The following is an 18,863-nucleotide window of genomic DNA, read 5'->3' as shown; positions in this document are numbered from 1 at the left end:
CAAGCTCTCGCGTGCCAAACTTCCCAACCGCCGCGGCACGGCTCGACAGCGTTTCAAAAGAATTCCAGCGCTGTTTTGAATACTGCTGACAATCTTCCTCGTCAAAATTTGTAATTTAAATACCTCCAACGCGAGAAGCGCGCGGCTCCCCGGGGTGCACCCAGCTCCCCCCGCCCCGGCCCCGCTCTGGGATCGGCGATGGAGGGATCAGCATCCCACAGCACCCCCCATCGCTCCCCATCATCCTTGGGCACCACGGGGGATCCGCCGCACGGTCCTCCAGCCACCAACACCTCCACAATGGTTCTCCAGATTATTATCCGGGGGATGAACCGGCCCCGCATACCGCAGACCCCAATTCTCTCCTTTTCCCCCATACTTTAGGGGTGCACCCATGTGAACTGCCCGGATTCCTACAGCAAGGAAGGGTTAAGCCGAGGAGCCCCGGTGCCCAGCCCCGTGCTAACCAGCAGATAAGATGTTCCTTCACGTGACTTCGGATGTGTCAATAAACCCAAAATAATCCCATGCAAATAAGTCTAATTGGGGAGGAACAGCAAAATTAATTTCTTCGGGCACACGCAGTTTGAGAGGAAGCAGCTCCATTTTGGCTGAAGCATGTTTAAGATTCCCTCCCGGTGCTGCAGAGCACCTTGAAAGGTCGACGAGCACTTTCATATTCTCGGATCCATCTACAACACTGCAGCAGATGAAACGGATTGACCTATACGAGAACCGAAACGGGCTCTGTGAAATAATCCATCAACACCCTTTTCCAGCCGCAGCAGCGTTTGTCATGGGCACGTTTGGAAATAGCACCTACCTACTGCAGCTGATACCGGGCTCGATAGGTTTTAAATAATGGCCACACTCCCACGGGATGTAACCAAACACGGCATAAATAGCTGCAGAGCAGCGGAGCCGGTGCGCAACATAAAATACGTCCATATTAAAGTGTGCACGAAGCCTGTGCCCATTACCGAACTCATTAAAGACAGTGATACTTTGTAACATACTCTAATCTTTAATATTCATAGCTTGCTTAATTTGCATATCATGCCATAAATAGTTGAAGCAGAGGTAAAACACAAAGCGCTCTACTTGCATTTCTAATTATGCCTAAAATCAAATGTAAATCACAACACATCCAAGACAGAAAATATTAAATTTGCTGTCTCTCCATTAAAATATTAAAATAAATAAAAAAATCCCAAACCAATTATTTTTTAGGAAGAAAATCCAAAGCAGCTTATAAGCACAGAGCCGGGATGACCCTGTTCTGAGCGAGGGCTGCCGTGCCGGAGCTGGGCCCGTCACCGCGTGCCTGGATGTGGTCGCAGTGACCCCACCGCCTGTCCTGCTGCTCGCCCCGGGTTTGTGCCGTGTTTCCTTCCATATTTTCCTGTGCCCCATGCACCCAAGAACTGCATCTACCACTGAGCCGTGCTGCAGCTGCTCCTTTGACCTTGGGCTCTGAAGGAACAAAAGCAGCCCTTCTTCCTGGGGCGGCCAGGAAATCTTACCCCAAGGAGGCGAATTTGGAGATTCAGACTGAAATCTAACTTGTGCTGCAGCGCTGCAGGCTGCTGGTGGTGGTGTGGGTGCAGAGGGACACACAGCCCTGACAGACGGACACCTCACGGCTGGGGAGCGGCCCCAAAGCCCACAGTGGGGTGCTCAGCACCACGTCTGGGTGGCTCTGGGAGCTCTCCAGCGCCTGTGGCCCCAGAAGCATCTCCCCAGCTCTGCTGCATTGTGCGGCAAAGCAAACCCTGGCACCCAGCACTGCTGCCTGGGGATGCCTGGAGCCTTCCTCCCCATCCTCCTCCTCCTTCTCCTGTGCTCCCAAGTTGCTGCTAACGACAGGGAAGTGCAGTGACCACGGCACTCTGAATAAAGTTCTGCAGATCCATGCCCAACAATGGCATTAAAATGTACCTAACCAGGTTTTGGAAAAGAAAGGCAAAAATTTCTTCTGCCAAAAGGCATTTTAGGAAGCACTGAGACCCACACACAGGATGGAGGAGGGCAGCCCGGTGGGCTCGCTGCCCTGCGATGCCGCCATCCTCCTCTGTGTTCACCTTTTACCCCTGGGTCTCCAGCTGCACATCGCGGCGTAAGGAAGGGCTGCCGAGAGTGGCTGTCCTCAGGGAAAAATGCACTTTTAAGTCACTTCAGCTGGGACTGACTCCGAAGAAAGAGCAACCTGGAGCTCACCAGAGGCAGAAAAGCAACCAGCCTTGGCTGAAAACGGGGATCCGAGCCACAGAGTCCCCCCGGTTGGATTTCCCCAGCTTACAAAAACACACACATCACTGCCACGCTCTGCTCCCAGCCCCCTGCTGCGTTTGCAGCACCCCAAGATCCCATCGCTGGCGGGCTCAGAGCCTTCTGCCACCCCCAGGCTCCTGTATGACACCAGCGCTTCCTCCTGCTGCCTCGCCAGGCTTCTTCCCAGTTCAAGAAAAACACCGTATTTGTTCTACCACAGAGCTAAAGTATCTTTTCTGCAATATCTACCTCCAAAGAATTCCAGAGAAGTAATTAAATTTAACCCCAAAAGGTGAGTGTTTACTCCTTTGTCCCGGTTAATACAGCTGGCATACAGAGAGAAGTGAAAGCGAGCTGCTCAGTGTGCAGAGCTTTTTTGCTGTTCATATGTACCCTGGCATTTTGCCCGGACCTATTTTTAAGCCCATTTACTAGAAATCCCACAAATTAAAGGAAATACGGATAATGTTGTAAGAATCCTTTGGGCCAAATAAAAGCTACACATAATTTTCCTTGTGCATCAGACTAAGATCCTTAACCACAAAAACCAGATTTCCCCAAAGCTCTTTTGCAACTGCGAGAGAACCTCGTTTTGTAAAAAAAAAAAAAAAAAAAAAAAAAAGGTGCTCAGATTCATGGCTCAGATTCATGATTCGAGGGGCGGCGCGGCCGCGCTGCGGGCCGGGGGACAGCAGGTGGCACGAGGCGCAAGTTGGACACCGCCAGGCCCGGCAAGGCCGCTGGTGGTGGCAGTGGAGCCTTCAGGGAGTGCTTCAGGGGAGCCATGAGATGTGCTTTGAGGGGTTTTTGTCTGCACGGAGAGGTGTGAGGCCTTGAGGTGTGAGGCCTTGAGGTGTGAGGCCTTGCTTCGGCTCCAGCCATGTGTGGTGCATGCAGGCCGTCATGCCGCAGAGAGGCCCCAGTACATCCCAGTCCCGCCCAGCTCAGCCTGGCCCCAAAGGAAACTGGCCGGTGATGGTGCCACCAGGCTCCTTGTCCACAGGGAGCTCCATGCCTCCGTGGAGCCCAAACCTGACCCAGCCCAGCCTGGAGCCACCATGAGACCCAGTCCCAGAATGTGCATTGAGGACGGTGACAGGAATCACAGAATGGTTTGGGTGAGCCCACCCAGTGCCAACCCTGCCATGGGCATGACCCCACCAGCCCAGGCTGCCCAAAGCCCCCCCCAGCCTGGTCCTGGATGGGGCACCCACAGCTCCTTGGGGCCGCCTGGGCCTCACCTCCCTCAGAGTAAAGAATTTCTTTCTAGTATCTGATCTAAACCTCCCCTCTTTTAGCTCAAAACCATCCCTGCCACCTCCAGCTCATAAAACCAGGAACTGCTCTAACCAAACTCTAACAAAGCCATTCTCTACACCTTTAGCAGACGGGAGTCCAGTGACAAGAAATGGGAGAGAGAAGTGCCCGCAGCCAGGGCCAGGACGGAGGTAGTCAGATCCATGCTGACCCCAGTGGGAGCAAAGTGTGGGAGTTAAAACAAAACCAAACCAATCCCAAGCCAACAAACATGTTTCAAATATGTTTCAATAGAATTCATAAAACAAGCATAAAAAGCCCCAAACCACACCAGTAAACACGGCATTTGGGGTTAGTCCTTGCGGGAGGGGGCTTCGCTCCCAGCAGCTGTGCAGCAGCAAGGTGAAGCAACCCTCATTAAACCTGCCTCTCCTTTCGGCCTCGTTCATCCCCAGAAGTCCCTGAAAACGACCTCCCCACAAACATTTCAACCTCCTTTTAAAAAAGGAAAATAATTACGCAGGGGAATAAACACTCCCATTCTACAAACGCACAGAAGTGAGCAGTTAAACACGCAACTTCGGGAACTTTTCCAAGATTTATATGTTTTGCATGAAAAGCAAATGTTTTTTTCCTGCCTGGGAAAACATTTAAATGCCACGCTTAGGAAGCCAAGTCCGTTTGTTCCCGCTCGATGCTGCTTCTTGGGCAGAACCCAACCCGAGTCTTGCGCAGCCCAGGGACTGGTGCCGGTTACCCCAACCCGTGGCTGACCCCCCGCAGACCCTGCACTGATGGGGCTCATCAGTGCCGCCCTCCTCGCTCCCCCCACATGGCCGGATTCAGCCCAGACGTGGGGTTTTCCACCCCTGTCCTCCGAGCAGAGGACGCTCTGCAAACCTGGAGCCTTTCCCTGGGTCACAACCCAAATGTGCCACAACCCAAAGCCGTTCTGCTTTCCTGGAAGAAGAGGAGGAGGAGCTGGGAAGGAAGGGGTGAGGCTGAGCCCAGGAACAAGGCAGGGGGATGCTTTACTTTTATTTCTCTCTATCTTACCTGATTTTTAATAGGCAATAAATTGAACCAGCTCTGGCCATGTCGGTAGCCACGAGCTGCCTCCCCACAGGGCAGGGCTGCCCCCCCGGGCTCTGCCCCCCAAGGGACACCAGCAAGACCCTAAAACGTGGAGCTCTGCTCAGCCCCAATGCCAAGTCCTCGCTGGGACACCTGGATGCTTGCCACTGCTCAGCCCTCCTGCTTTTTGCAACAACACGGCAAGTGATTTCCCTCTATTTTCCCACTTATTTCTATATTTTAAAAATCTTTCTGGCCAGTTAGACCAAAACCATCACAATTGCGAAATCCAGGAAATGTGCTGCAACACTCTGCAATACTTGCAAGGCAATTAGCCAAAAACCTCACACAAATAAGCTTTTTTGCCACACCATTCTAACCACCAAGCATTAACCCATTTCTTAGGAAACGACATCTGCTGAAATAACTTCCTAATCTAGGAGCAGGCATGGAAAAAGAGCCGCTGCAGCATCTCTAGCCCGTGGTAAACAACATCTCCAGCCAGAGCAGCTTCACCAGAAGACCTCGAAGTCACCCTGGCTGAGTGCACAGCTCATCCTGGTCCCTGTCCCCAGAGTATCAGCTCGTCAGGAAAACTGGCACGTGGGGAGTTGTCCCCGCAATCCTGGGCACCGGCGTATGGAATGATGGCACCTCCTCGGGGAGCCCGTGGTGGAAGAAGCGATGGCAGAAGCAACCGGGGGTTTGGGGATGGGAGCTTGCACTGCTGAGCTCTGCTTCTGTAGGACCCGAGCTGAACCCTATTGCATTAGAAATAAATCACGGCACAGGCAGGACAGCTCCCAGGCAGTAATTGGGAAGAATAAAGAAGCCACTGGGCAATAACAGAGACAGCTTGGTTCAATTTCAAACCTCAGCGTTTACAGGGCTTCTTTTTTTTTCTTGGGAAGATGTCAAAATATAAGAAAAATTAAGGTTCATGATTTGCCCTAGGAAACAGTTATCATCTACAGATAAACTGAGGCAGAGCACGATAACATAACCAGCACCACACGCTGAACTAGAGCTCACAGGCAGCCAGACACAATTATGCTCAAATATCTTTCCCTATTCCAGATTAAAATAGCAGCTACGGTTCTGCGTTATTTATTATAACTCATTCCCACTCTCATTCTCTCTCCCTGCTTTTCCCTCTCCCCCATCCTAAAAAGCCAATAAAATAAAATAAAAAGCTTCCTTTTGGGAACGCGGTGGTAATAACGCCGCTACCATCTGTTGATAAGTCCAAGGACCTGCACGGGGAGGAAGCAGAGTGCGCAGCTGACAGGGAGTCAAATGTTTGCATGGTTTTATTGAGAAATGAAATCCAGCTTTAAACATAGTAAATCGGAGACTATTCTGAATCACCTCTTGAATTTTTTAATGCTACTCCTGGGAGCACTGAAGGTAAATATGTTAATTTGACTTCAATCACGGTTCAGGAAAAAAAGCGCACTGTATTAGTTTAGGGTACCAAGTCTTAAAACTATTCATGCATTTCTGCATATTTTATACTCAGCAAATAAAGTTCCAAGGTTCTATAAGGAGGCTGAGAAATTATTCTGAGTAAGCAATAATGAGGCGTGCATTATATAAGGCTGATACTAATGGTAATCTATTATTAAAATTTAAGAGTTATAGCAGCTACGTCCCGCACAGCCCTGCGACTTTCCCCCGGCTGGAAGGGGACGCGGCACCCGTGGGCAGCAGGGCCCCCCAAATCCCTCGCAGCCAGCTGCCCACCACGCAGAGGCAGCACGGGTCCCTGTGGCTTCACGTTCCTTGCACCACGCTTCGGCTGATGCTTTGGCGTAACGGATCTCCCAGAACATGTTGGCATTAAAAAATTAACGAGGTTTCAAGTTTGCACGCCTTAGCGATCCTCGCGGCTCCCTTGACCCTTGATTTCTGCCATGATGCCCCACTCTGGAGGCAAGGAGGATGGAAATTTGACCAGCATGGTAAAAACTTATGTGCTTTCCTTTATGTGCTCGCGTGGGACAGACCACGGCCACCACCCGATGCACGGCCCGTGCCACCGCTATGCCCTGTCCCACACGTAAGCACCGCTGGGCCAAACCACCGTGAAAATCAGCGTCGTGACATACGGGGGCAGAACTGGTGCTCAAAAGAGCCCTGGGAGGAACGGGGTAACTGTACCCTAGTGCTGCTAACAAAGCGAGCTCCTGACTTCGTTAAAAAAAATGAAAAGAGAAAGGACACCAACCCAGCATTTGGCTCATTTTCCTCTTTCCTACATCTTTTGGTGAGCACCACAAGGAGTCTCTGGGGCTGTCAATCTGTATGTGCCAAGCACACACACAAATAGCCACGGCAGGAGGGCTCAGGAGCGGCAGCAGAGCGGTGCCTCCACCATTAACTTGTTGCAGGCTCTGCTGGCCGCGCTCCCCAGCCCCGCGGAGGGACCGGGCACGCAGGGACCTACTGCGCTGCACACCCTGTGGAGGGAAGGCCCCTTCCCCTGAAATGCAAAATGGCATTTTAGCTGCGTTTCAGAGCATACTGCTGGTGTGCAGCAAAGTTATTATTTAAGGGAATCTTTAAGTTTGTCTCTGATAGGCAACGTTTGGCCCAAAGCAAAGGACACAGGAGCATAACAACTGCAGAAGCACGCTTCGCAGGGACCCTTCCACACCAAAAAGGGCGACGGGCAGCTTCTTGCTCTTCTTGCTGCTCCCCGACTGACGGGGCACTGGGAGCCACGTGGCAGGGACAGACGGACGGGGCGCTGAGCACCACCACCCCCTGGGCACGTGCAGCTCACATCACCAAAGGAGCCAGCTGCTTTAAAACCAAGGTCTGCCATCTCCCATTCTGAGGTGGGTAACGAAGATATCAGCACCCGGCTCCTTACTTCTCCCAGGAACCACCTTTTTATGCTGGAAGAACAGCTACGGGGCACCTCACGCATCACAGCCGAAACGGGACGTGGTGAAACAATCCACTCCTGAGCCATTTGCAGGGGGACAGCCTGGCCTCGGCTGCTTGACCCTGCTCCGAGCTGGGCTGGATGCAGCCATCGCGGCCCTTCACCCAGCGGCACCTCGGCACCGCCAGGCCCCACGGAGGAGCAGGAGGCTCCGGGCTGTCCTTGCCCACACAAACAGTGCCCGCCAAAGGCCACGGTGAAGCAGAGCTTGGCTCAGCCCAACCTCCGCTCCCACAGCCCCGCCGCACCACCCGTCCACAGAAAGGCGGCTTTTCAACCCAAAACAGATGAGAGAAAGGAGCCGGCACCGGTGGGCGCCCGCTGCCTGCCCCAGAGGCGGGAGGCAGCAGAGCCCCGAGTGCAGCACGCCGCTGTGCCGATCCACACGCCGGCCCCTCGGTATTTTTTCCCAGAAGGAAAAACAGAAGATGCTTTCCATAAGCAGACGATTTCAGCAGCTAATTTTACCATCACTTATGGTCGACTTTATGACTAAGATTTCATGCTGACTATATTAATCCTGTCAAATCTCAGAGTGAGAGAGAAATGATACTGTATATTTTATGGCTGCAATAACTTCTAAGCCATTAGACATGCATGCTGACATGAAAGTAATCAAATTGATTTTTTCCCCTATTACAATGAAGAACTTTGCATGAGCATATAGTCTCTCTGGCAGAGGAATGAAACCCCAAGAACCTTGTGCTCGCTCAGGAAATTAAGAAATCACCACAAGAAATTGTTCAGAAATTCGGGCATTCTGCTTACTTGCATGTTGTTGTCACTAAAGCAGAAAGGCACACGCTAGTCGAGCAAACGATCAACAAAAGACAATGCAAGGAATAATTTGAGGTTTTGGAAGCAAGGCAAACATTACAGCACTTGCAATTAATTGCCTTCCGAGCATCAAAGGCTCCAGCGTGCCGTTGTTAGCCTCGCCAGGCGCACCGAGCCCCTTACACAGCTTCCTCGCCACGTTCTCAGGTGTTAAATACAAAAGCGAGAACAGATCAGAGGAAGTTCAGAGGACTTCTCGGGAAGCCCCGAAGACCTGGAGGCACTAGCGGATGCATCATGGTGCCGCAGCGAAGGGCTGAACCCCCCCCCTGAAGCCAAGCGCTGGGAGAGCTGGGGCCAGATCCAGGTGCTCGTGGTGGCAGCAGCTCCATCCAGCCCTGCAGCATGGCCAGGCTGCGCCGGGGGAATTGGCAGACGGTGCTCGGCTGTCACCCCGTAAAAAGCCACTTTTCTCCTGGGGAAAAAGCAGCTTATCCCCAGGGGCGAGAGGAGAGCTTCAATCCGCAAGCAGAAGCGCTGCTGGAAGCTCGTGCCGGCAGCAGGAGCCCACCAAAGGCGGGGACATGGAGCCCTCTGCTCCCCTGTGCTGCTGTCCCCTTGTAGTTACACGGGCAGGAAAAAAGGGATCATTAAAAATAATTGTTAAAAATGTAAATAGGCCTTCAGTTTTAAATTACACTTGCTCCGTGGTTACGTTTTTTAAAACCCAACTCATAATTACACCTGGAACCACGAAACCTTTCCTTAACGACAGCAATTACCCGGGATTATAATTTAAGACCTTTAAACTGAGGGGCTTTCTGCAGAAAGCCAGGTCACAGCCATCCATCCCTGTGACGGGCAGACAAGGCACGGGACAACAGGTGCTGGTGCTGGGTGTTTTTTATTTATTATTTTTTATTTAAAATATGGATGTGTGTGTATGTGTGTACAACTTCTCTGGGCTAGCAAAAGAATCCTGCACTTAACCTGCATGCATTTAGTTGCAAATCAAAGTGCTTCAGTAGCTCTCTACCAACAGCAATCAGTTCTGTCTTTTTTTTTTCCAAGCAAAAGCCTGGAAGTACAGAAACGTAAAAACCACAGCTACAAGGATCTTCAACCAAGACTTGCAAAATGCCAGTTCTGGTGAATTCATTCAGCCCGTTACCCAAGGCATCTGTAACTTCATCTGAGTTGCTGCTGCAGTCCAAGCATGCAAAAGGTTTTCATAAAAGTTATTAAACTGAAGAAACTGCTTTTTGGATAACTTTTTAGTTTGGTTTAATTCAAATTTAAGATTTAGCACCTCTCCCCAGTGTCAGCTCGCGAAAGCAGAGACTCACCCGTGTACCTTTAAAGCCTCGTTGCGCACCCCCTCAAATGTACTTTGCTACCCACTCCTTTACATCTTACCTTTCAAAAACCGACTAAAGGCAGCCTGCAACTTCCCCATCATCTCCTTCAGGCTCTGCCCGGGCAGCGGGACAGAAACCCAGCCTTGCTGCCCGTGCCACTTCTGCCCGTGTTTACCGGCCGCATATTTTTTAAATGATCCCCTCCCGCACGGCGCGCTGGGAGCGGCCGCCCTGCACGCGTGACTCGCGACGTTACGGCCCAGCACCGTGCTTGTCTCGCTGCCCACATTCCTCGGCAGTGACCGCATCCCCCAGCGCCGTCCTCGCACGGACCCGCGCCCTGCCACGTTACCGGTGGCTGAGGGGGACCGGGGCTGGCACCCAGTGTACCAGGGGCAGCCACGAGGGCTTGCTCCTGCTGCTGCTGCACCTCCTGCAATCAAGAAAGCACTTTCTTTTTTCTCTTTTTTTTTTTTTTAATTGTATAAAAGCAAAGGCTTTCCCAACAGAAGGGGACCAGGGGACACCTGCGGTGCTCCCGGCCACCCGGTACACACCGGGGCAATTTGGGCAGCCAGGCACTGGGCCCCGCTGCAGAGCGCGGCGCTTGTTTTGGGGCGGTGCGGTAACTGTCCTCCCACACACCCCTCCCGGTCTGGCCACCGCTGCCTCGCTCAGAACACAAGCCCACTACTCACCAGAGGGTCCTTTTACCCAAATTGTGACAAAATTATGCTTTAAAGTTATTAGACAAAACACCCAAACCCATAGTTTTGCAAAGGTAGACGAGGTCTCCCGGGAGAGGCAGCGAACAATATCAATGAGTTTCTCATGACCTTACAGAGATTGCCATGACAACACGGTTTCAATCCTCCAAACATGGATATATTCATTTGCACCAGTGTGATTGAGAATAATTAGAGCGAGATTCTCCGCGCTGGGGAGACCGGGAGCCACAAAGCGGCGGCGACGCCGCGGCCGCACAGCCCTGCACGGAGCTCAGCCCGCGCCGCGCGATGGGGGAAGCGCTCACATTGAAATGTAAAAAAGAAAACCCACAACACTCTTTAGAGCCGTGTGACCTAATTCATTATAAAGAATGTCAGTTAGCAAACCTCTTAAATAAAACATTAAGCTAGAGGTAATTTGAAGCCTTGTGGATTTTGTTTTACTCAATTATTTTCTAATGCTTCAAGTTGAAGAATAAATATGCAGAAATAAAAAAAAAAAAAAACACCAAGGGTTTCATTTAATTCTTTTGCAAAAGAAATGAAGACATTCATACTAAAACAAAATACCCTCTACCAAGCCAGATTTTTAATTAAAACTTTTAAGTCCTACAAGATTCTTCAAGGTTGCAATATCTGCTTGGGTTTCTTTGGGCTGAAGCTCAGCCGTTCGCTGATGCCAGGCTCTGAGTCAAGGTTCTTCCACTCCAGCCAAGGGCACCAGGGAAAGGCAGGGGCTGGGCAGCAGAGGGGCCGGTGGGGACAAAGCCTGCAGAAGAGCAGCAGAGGGCAGAGGACTCTCTTGATGAGCACGATCTAAAGTCAGGGTAACGGGGAAGTGGGGGAAAGCAACAGGAGGGAACTCGGTGGTCAGTGCTGCCAATGCTCTTCTAGGAAATACCATCAAACCCAAGGGAATTCTGCCTCTTTCTACTGCAGCCTTCATGCAGAGCTTGGGCCTCCCTATAAAAAAAAAGTAAGTTAGAGGCCAGAAAATTCTGCCTTTAGCTTAAAACTCCTGGGCAGGGTTTTCTGAGCCCTTGCCTCCATCTCCAGGGCAGAGCGGGTGCGATGCACATGAGGACGGGGTGTTGTGGCCACCACCCCCAGCCTCCCTCACATAGCATTCCCGAAGCTTCCATTTACAGGCTTTTCCAAAGGAAGAGGAAAATCAGCTATTTATATGCAGGAGCATTGTCTTATTCTCTAACTGCAGCAGTTCAGGGGAGCAAACTTCCCTCTGCCCCATTTACAGCACACGTTCCTGGATAAAGACGCTGCGCAGAGCTTCCCCGCTGCCTCCGCGGCGCAGCACCGGCAGCTGCTTGGTGGCGAACGGCAACAGCGCGGCAATTTAGGAAGAAGGACGGCTCCTGCGTCCGGCCGAAAATACAAGGGGAACACTGGGAAACAGAAATTAATGGCCTGGTGTGACAGATTATCCTGCTGTCCGGGCGAACCCAGCACCGAACACGTGCACAACGGCACGGGTGGTGCACCAACGCCCCAGCCCAGCTCCGGCCCTGGGGGCGGATCCTGCCCAAGCTGCAGCAGACACGTGCAGCATTTCTTCCAGCCCTGTGTGGATCTGCAGGGACGGGGGCTCTTGGTGGGATGGCTGCCCATCACTCCCCAACCTTCACCACGGGATGAGCACGTGCCGCCAAGAGAGCCTTGGAGCAGAAACGGGGAGGCTTGGAGCTGTGCTTGGACGTGTGCGTGGCAGCGTTACCGTTTTCAAGGGGACACCAGGAAGAGGTTTTCAGAAACACGCTCAGCAGAGCTCCTCCGACCAGCCCGCGCTGCGAGGGGAAACATCCAGGAAACGAAAACCCCGAAGCTCAGACATTCCTTCCTGCCACCGCGGTTAGAGCGAAACACCTCGCTGCTTTGATTCATCCTTTACACAAACCAAACCAAACAAAAACAAAACAAAACGACCCAAACCAAACACTCCTTTCCCCGAAACTCAGCAAAAAGGTTGCAGGGAAATGCCCAGGGCCGACCAGGGGCCACCTGCTGCCACCCCTTGCCTCTGCCACCCCTCACCGCTGCAGCAGCTGCGCCCCGGGGCCACTTTAGGGATGCCACAAGTTCTCCTGCACGGTGTTACCCAGCACAGGCGGTGGCACGCAGCTGAGCACCGGCACACACACGTCCTTCCCAGATGGACAGGCCCCGACGGATCTGCTCCTCTGCACACTGCAGCAGAGCAGGAACGAGGATTAGCATTCACCCGCTAATAACGGGGAAACCCTGCAGCTAGAGGTGGAGTCGGTCGGTGCCTGAGCATCCAGCCTAAGTTGCTTGATGAATGCTAACTATGACTTCCAGCTTATTTATCTAATTTGGTTTGATTTTAAAATATTGAGTTATCTAACCAGATGAAAAAAATAGTCTGAAAATTTCCCGTGCTGGTGAAAACTCACTCTGCTATTTTACGGCAGGATAATTCAATATATATCTCTGAATATTACTGACCTTTCTCAATCACATTTGTATTGAGAAATGCCTAAAGAAATTTCAGGACAAAGGCTACAGTTTTTCAAAATGATCTGAAGTGCCTGAAAAACAGGGTTCTGCAGTGAATGAGCCTTTTCAGCTCCCACTGCCATCCACAGCCTGTAAATATTTCAGCCATATGAGCTGGTTACAATATTTATTAGGGTCTATTTTTGTCAATCAATCCATACAGCAGAACATCCGATACCTATACAACAACCCAGTGGAGTCTGGTTTCTACATCGGGAGAAGCTCTGAACCGATACAAGGAGTTTCTAACACAACAAAAAACGGAGGAGGGGTGAAGTCGGTGGCCAATGCCCCACGACTTCAGCAAGGGCTAGGATGTCCTGCAGGAACGCGCTGATGCCCAGGAACACGAAGCGGGCAGGGCTGGAGCGGCTCGGGGCAGGACGAGCCCTCGTGCCGCAGGTGGACGCCTCCCACTGCCCCTCGCTGGGGATGCTCGCCCTGCGACAGGTCACCAAGGCTGCCACACGTGCACTGTGCTGGGATTTGGGGGATCTGCCGCTGTTTGACGTCCTCGAGCCCTCGATGTGCACTGGTGGCTGCAGCCCGATGCTCAGCCCGACGCTCAGCGCCATGCGAGCCCCAAGCTGATCGCTGCCGCAGCTCAGTGACCATTCATGGGGGCTTGAAGCAACGGCCTGAGCACACGAATTCTCCCCCTCTCTCCCCGAACCCACGAGGTACAACATCCCCCCCCCTCACGCAACCCTGCCCTGATTTTAAAATTCATATTTTATCAGCTTGAGTTGAGAAAATCCAGCAGAAAGGCACAAATGGATTGTGCTAGTAAGCAGAAAAACTGTTACATCTTCTGAATGTAATTTTGCCAAAAGCTTCTGCACAATTTTTTTTTGTCACGCTTTGCATTATGAAGGAAATTTCTTTTTAGAAGAACAGGAGAGTGATTTGCATAATATTCTTTGCAAGTTAATATCAGCCTCTGATAATGATCTCTGCATAATGCAAAAACGTTTGAGAAGACTGTTACAACACTAAGTAATCATATTTTAAATTATGTTTCCCTTTATAGAAAGGTGTTGCAAAAACACACAGACATGAAATCTGTCTGTTGAAGTCCTCAGCACCACCTGACCATCTTCCCACTATTCTACTGTTACATATTGCAACACCGCCTTTCAAAATCTTACAAAACAAATTACGCTGCAACAGTCTGGCTTCACAGAAGGCAGAGCTTTTTCCTGTGCCGATGCTACAGCACATTAGATTTCACAAGAGCTTCTGATGTTCTCTGTGAGTTAAGCAAGGAGCCGCAAATTAAGCCGTAACACAATTATTCACGCCGCATCAGCTCGGGCGCGCTCCCCGCACCGGGCCGGTGGCGGCTCCGTGTCCGTGACACCCCCAGGAGGCCGCAGAGCCCCTTGTGGGTGCTGGCAGTGGGGACCCCACAACCCCTCATGCTTGGTCTGGGATGCTCCCGACCCCGAGCTGCCTGCTGGCAGCCCCCGAGCCCCCCAGCAGCTCGCTGGGTGCCACCGAGGCCAATGCTGGTGCTAATGGGGCCGGGAGCTGGCTGTGGTGAGGGGAGGGCCGAGAGGAGGCCGCCTGCTCCGGCAGGGCCATGGCAGCTCCAGGATGCGGGCACGGAGCCTGCACCAAGCTGGGGATGTGGGTGGGACGGTCATGGGCTGGTGTGTTACACAGGTAACGTGCCGCCGGGGCCTAACAGCCACAGCCAAGCGGTTCAAACCGGAGCTAACCTTCCCCAGAATAAAATAGAGAGGGAGGAGGAGTTCAGATGGGTTCCTGGGACGAGACAATCAAATATCAAAGCTGTGAACTCCGGTTAGGCAGAGACAGGCAGCGTGCCACCCAGCCATCTCGCCCCAGGACTGAGGAGACGTGGAGGGGAGCCGGAGGCGGGCTGCACGGCGCCGGCTGCCCCACGAAGTCCCTGAGGGCATCCCAGCCGCTGTGCTTGGAAGCAGAGCGGGCAACACCAACGTCCCCCTAGCACTACCCACATCTCCAGTGCATGGAGGGGCAGAACGCAGCGCCGAGGGTTTGTCGTTGGGTTTCTTACCGCTGCTTTGCGGCTGCGCACCCGGCTGCGGCTCCAGCCGGCCTGCAGAAGGGCATCGATGCAGACGGTGGGGTGGGCGATGGGTTTGCCCCCCCGCAAGCCTCAAGACCAGATGGAAAGCTCTTGAACTGCTTCACGAATACGGGAGGAAGGAGCAGTTTGCAGAGGGGAGGCCTGCGCTGGTTTTTCAAGGCCGTAGAAATAAGCCACGACCTTCACTATTTAAAACCTTAAAACCTTACAGAACGGTAATAAATGTCAATTTTTTTTAACATTCGAAGAATCGCTTCAAAAAGCACTGTCAGACACCACCAACGAATACACGTACAGCTGTAGCGGTCCTCCCTGCTTTGCTGGTGGCCACGTGAAGAAATAACGCCCCGCGCTGTGCTGAGGCTGCGCCGAGGGGCACGGCCAAGCCAGACGGCCTCACGCTGCGGGCTCTGCTCAGGATGCAGCCCACGAGCGAGCCCCAGAGCTCAGCCCGGTGTCCAGCGAGCGATCCTGCCAGCCTGCAGCGGATCCCTCACCCCCGGGCAGCAGCTCCAGCCTAGCAAGGCTCCACGCGGAGCCCGGCCAGCCTAAAGAGACTGCATCTTTATAGGAAGTACGGGCTGGGCTTTGGTTAAAAAATAAAATAAGTATTTGTGGTTTTGGTAAGATCTGGGAGCCTCGATAAAAGCTGAACAGCTCTGAGCTGCCTGCAGAGAAGGATCTATCTGTGCAGGCAGCTCCCAGGCAGCAGCCACAAGTCCTCCCTCTGCATCGCTCCTTACACGAGGAAACTTCCAAAATTTGACTGAAAATATTCACAAATATATCGAGTGGCTGGGAACTTGCAGCCACTCTCTTCAGGAGCGCCCACTGAGGAAGCACACACGCGTCTCGGAAGCCGGAGCACAACGCGAGGGAAAAGCCCCCCCGGCTGTTCCATCAGTCATCAGGGCTACAGGACCAGAAATCCCAACATCATGCAAGGATATAAAAGAGCCTGCATGCCGAAATTGGCATTGCGGTCTGGAAACGGGAGCATCACCAGCACCAGTGGGTCCGAAACCCTGCGCAGAGCTGAGCCGAGATGCCTCAGCTCTGCCCTGATGCAGGTATCGCAATCCTGCTCGCTGCTTGCGCTGCCAAGCCGGAGCACTAGATGCAGATTGAGGCCAAAGTAACATGTTTACAGTTGCACAACAGAAAATGAGAGAAAAGAAGTAAACAGTTGTCTGAAAAAGAGCGTTATTGGATTTCCTGAAGTGACTTAAAATGAAATTTCCACCGATTTTATTGGGCTGCTCAGGTATCGATCCTGGCGTGCTCCTTTTCAGGTCTGCAGCACAGAAGCTCACCTCGCTAGAAGCCGCGCTCGCTCGCCGTGCCAGCAGCGTGCGCTGGGGAACATTTGGGGCTGCTTTGTTCTGCTCCCTCTCCTTGGCCCACGACTGCTGGCACACATCGCTGAAGCGAGCCAGGGATTTCCAACAGGGACGCCTTTGTTCCCTGCCCGCACGCACCAGCCACCGCTCGGAGGTGGGAGAGAGCAGGGGAAGACCCCGTGCCCTGGGGGTGCTGTACCGTCCGGGACACACCAGGGACACACCAGGACAGCCCCGCTGCCACCTCACTGCCCTGGTGGTGGCTTCCACCCCCCTGCCAAAGGCAGCCCGCTCGACCAGAAGAGCCTTGGGCTTCGCCCATGGGTGCCGCACTCGTGTGCACGTCACGAGCTCGTTTGACCCACGGAGCTGCCCCGAGGTGGAGCTGCGCTCCGTCACCCTCGTGTTCACGTCACGTGAGATGATTTTGAATCCTTGTCCTGAATTCTCAGGTTATAAATTCAGGTAATGCCTAACCACTTGACACAGAACAACAACATTATGCATTAAATTATTTACCCACTTCAAAAGGAGATAAAACACTTAAAAACCTGGTCTTTGCTGCATGTGAACGGCGAGCCCAGAACTCAAGGCAGCCCCTGGATCACCCATTGCTGTCCAACGAGGGATTCCTTGTGGGGACCTCCTCGGTGCTCACAGCTCCACAGGACGTGAACTCAGCCCCATTTTCCCCCGGGCCCCGCAGATGTCCCAGCTCCAGATGGTTCAGGGGTTCAGAAGGGTCTCGTTCAGCACCACCCCACCACCTGCCCCGCACGGACAGGCCCGCTGCCCCGCTGCCCTGAAACCTCCCAGTTCCCACGCAGCTTCCCTGAACTCCCTGCTCACAGCACAGACACGAGCTGGGCTGGGACGCCGCTCCTCTCGGCTGCCAGCCAGCTCCCTCATCAGGACGTGCTCATCCTTTGACTTCGTGGCTGATCCCCTCACGTTACGGCCTCACTCAGCGGCACACCCAGCCCACTGCCAAGCCCACTGCCAAGCCCATGCCCCGTCCTGGCGCTGAGAAAGCCTTCACCAGGAGATCTGCGCTCACAACCTTCCCCAGCACCCTCCAAGAGGTGCAGGCAATGGGAAGCTCTTAGCACAAAAGGAAAACATCCAGAAACCTTCAAGAGAAGGAGCCCAGAAAGTGAGCACGGCTCAGGCTGAGCGGCACAGAGTGTTCTAGATGGGCTGGAGGCTTGGCAGGGCGCGAACGGCCAGGCGCAGCCCATGGACCTGGAGAAGCCATGGCACGGTTCCTAGGAACTGTCTGATGAGTCAAGAAGTCCCGTTGTTCGACTCACTGCACGGCAGAATTAGTCAACCCTTCTCTTTAGCCTACCCCGGAGCTGGGGAGGGGGGGGGTGTGCGCTGGCCCCCATCCAAATATTGTGTAAACCGCAGAAAACCTATTAAAAATAATGATAATAATAATCACTCAGCCTCTAGAAACACCGTTTTGGAGGATGGGAGAAAACACAAAGCCGTGACAGCAAATTATTTGCTTTTCTCACACACCTTCCTTCCAGGGGCCTCACAAACTCACCACCACCCGACGCGACGCCCTCGCCATGCACAGCCCCACTGGCAGCAGGAGCCCCACATCTCGTGGGCTTTTTATTCCTACAGACACCCCCAGAGAGCCGAGGCGAACTTCCCAGCTTCCACTTTCTAAAAGGCTTCCCCCTCTCCCTCCTTTTCTTCCCCCACTCTTTTAAAATCCAATTATAGCGCAGCTCTCTCAGCAGGGGTCAGTGTAGAATAAGAATCGCCGGAGTTGATGGACACAGGACCAAAAAAAGATTAATGCCGAAATGGTTTCAAAAGTTGTATGATGCGGATTTCATTAACATTTTAATTGTAACGTATCTTTTTAATCTGCTCCCACACTAATGGTTTTACAGGCTTCAAAAAAGAAAAAAACTGCTGACAACAAAAATATCAACATACAAAAATTAACAGGCAGAACTCGGGGCTGTAATGGGAAACGAGCGAAAGGCAGAAAGCCGTGCTAAGGATGCATTCAGAGCAGAGATGGCGCTTAAACAAGAGTCAAAATTTGGGCGCTAGGACTGCACGGCCGGGCGCCCCTTCCCCAGGCTGCCTCAGCCGCCCGGCTCCTAGCGGGCCCCGGGCAGCATGACCAGAGGTAGGCACACTTTTATGAAAAAAAAAAAAAGGTGTTTTAAACTTGGCAATTCACCTCATTTATTCCCGGTGATATACCAGAGCCACAGACCGGGATAAGGCTTTTTTCTGCTGCTGTTCTCTACGGCCCTGTGCAGGGATGGCTTCGTCCCGGCTCTGCAGGCTCGGGTACCGTGGCCACGGCAGCGCTCACGTGAAGAATGCAGTTACAACCCCTGGGCAAACTTTACTCTTAACTGGAAGACAGCTAACGCTGAGCAGCGACGTTCCGGTAAGCACAGGCATGCAGCCATGACGTCTGTATGTATGAAGAGGCCCGCACAAAAGGAGGAGGGAGTTGCAGGG

At 52.8% G+C, this 18,863-nt stretch overlaps 1 protein-coding gene across 1 annotated transcript in view; it reads right to left on the bottom strand.

The window, feature by feature from the left end:
• NACC2 (NACC family member 2) overlaps window positions 1-9,902 on the bottom strand; it is a 32,460-nt gene extending 22,558 nt beyond the window's left edge. The window contains exon 1 of the mRNA XM_035341422.1: window positions 9,746-9,902. The gene's annotated coding sequence lies outside the window, so the exon portion shown is untranslated. The remainder of the gene's footprint in view (window positions 1-9,745) is intronic.
• Window positions 9,903-18,863: the final 8,961 nt, after the last annotated feature.

This window comes from Oxyura jamaicensis, chromosome 17, assembly GCF_011077185.1.
Source record: "Oxyura jamaicensis isolate SHBP4307 breed ruddy duck chromosome 17, BPBGC_Ojam_1.0, whole genome shotgun sequence".
NCBI lineage: Eukaryota > Metazoa > Chordata > Aves > Anseriformes > Anatidae > Oxyura > Oxyura jamaicensis.
This window is presented reverse-complemented; position numbering and strand designations above follow the sequence as displayed.